The sequence below is a fragment of the Schistocerca piceifrons genome, chromosome 3 (genome assembly GCF_021461385.2).
Source record: "Schistocerca piceifrons isolate TAMUIC-IGC-003096 chromosome 3, iqSchPice1.1, whole genome shotgun sequence".
Classification (NCBI taxonomy): Eukaryota; Metazoa; Arthropoda; class Insecta; order Orthoptera; family Acrididae; genus Schistocerca; species Schistocerca piceifrons.
The window spans coordinates 681,524,887-681,526,132 of record NC_060140.1 but is presented as its reverse complement, the minus strand read 5'-3'; the positions used below and the strand labels follow the sequence as shown (position 1 = coordinate 681,526,132).

The window sequence follows — 1,246 nt, the reverse complement described above, 5'->3', positions numbered from 1 at the left end:
GTCCTTAAGGGGTCCCATAATGCACCTAACATTCGAGCTCTCAACTACCAATAATCCCACCTTCTGTGACCGCTCAGATCTTTTAGAGGTTTCTTCTGAAATAGGACAACCGACTGTATACGGCTGAGAGACAGTGTCTGCCACAGCCTGCAACTGGAACCTGTTTGTCAGACTGACTGGGGAGGCCTTATGTCCCCCCCCCCCTTCCTGGGTAGTCTTTAGCAGCCTGCCATTACCTGAGGAAACCTCCCACTCGACCACATGTGAGGGATCAACCTCAATGTGCACAGTAACTGGGTTTGCTACCAGTGCAGACCAATCAGCAGACTCGTGGGTCATGCAGAACGTCCTTTGGATCCTTACAGCCAGCACATAAGAGTGATGCACATCCACTGCAGCCCCAAGCTGTGTAACCGAAACCAACGCAGCCTGGAGCTGAGAGCGAAATGTAACCAACTTGGCTCATATCTACACACATCAATCACTATCCCTATGCATTTTAAAGACACTATACTACTTACAAGGACTATCGACAGATGGCAGAACTTTACTGCAGACACTGACGAAAACGGAAGAACTATGTCTAATAAGTTTGATTAACATGTGGGTATTCAAAAACTAAACTACCAGTTCACACAAAACTCTCTTCCTAAACTCCTCCCGAATAGGCCATGAAGGCGCAGCGGTACCGACCGGCCGCCGTGTCATCCTCACTCAGAGGCGTCGTTGGATGCGGATATGGAGGGGCATGTGGTCAGCACACCGCCGTATGTCAGTTTCCGAGACCAGACCCGCTACGTCTCAATCAAGTAGCTCCTCAGTTTGCCTCACAAGGGCTGAGTGCACGCCAATTGCCAACAGCACTCAGCCGACTAGACAGTCACCCCTTCAAGTGCTAGATCAGCCCGACAGTGCTTAACTTCGGTGATCTGACGGGAACGGGTGTTACCACTGCGGCAAGGCCGTTGGCACCAATGCATACAGGTGAGACTAAATTATTGTCTCCTGATTAGGAAGTTCTAATATGTCACAAAAATCGGTTTACTTTCTGACACAAACGAAACCGCGAGAACAGTGTCTATTAAGTATTAAATTAACACGCAGATATTGAAAAACCAGACTAAAAAAGCCCACTGATGAAACTATGTAATACGCTCCTGGTTAGGAACTTGTGAAATGTCACAAATTCTATTACATGACTTTTGCTGCTCTCTCTTTGCCGGCGACTGCTAGCTGACTGATTTCT

General features: G+C 48.0%; 1 pseudogene; it reads right to left on the bottom strand.

Annotated features, from left to right (window-relative positions):
* Positions 1 to 852: 852 nt before the first annotated feature.
* On the bottom strand, positions 853 to 970 carry LOC124790284 (annotated as a pseudogene).
* Between the last annotated feature and the right edge of the window lie 276 nt (positions 971 to 1,246).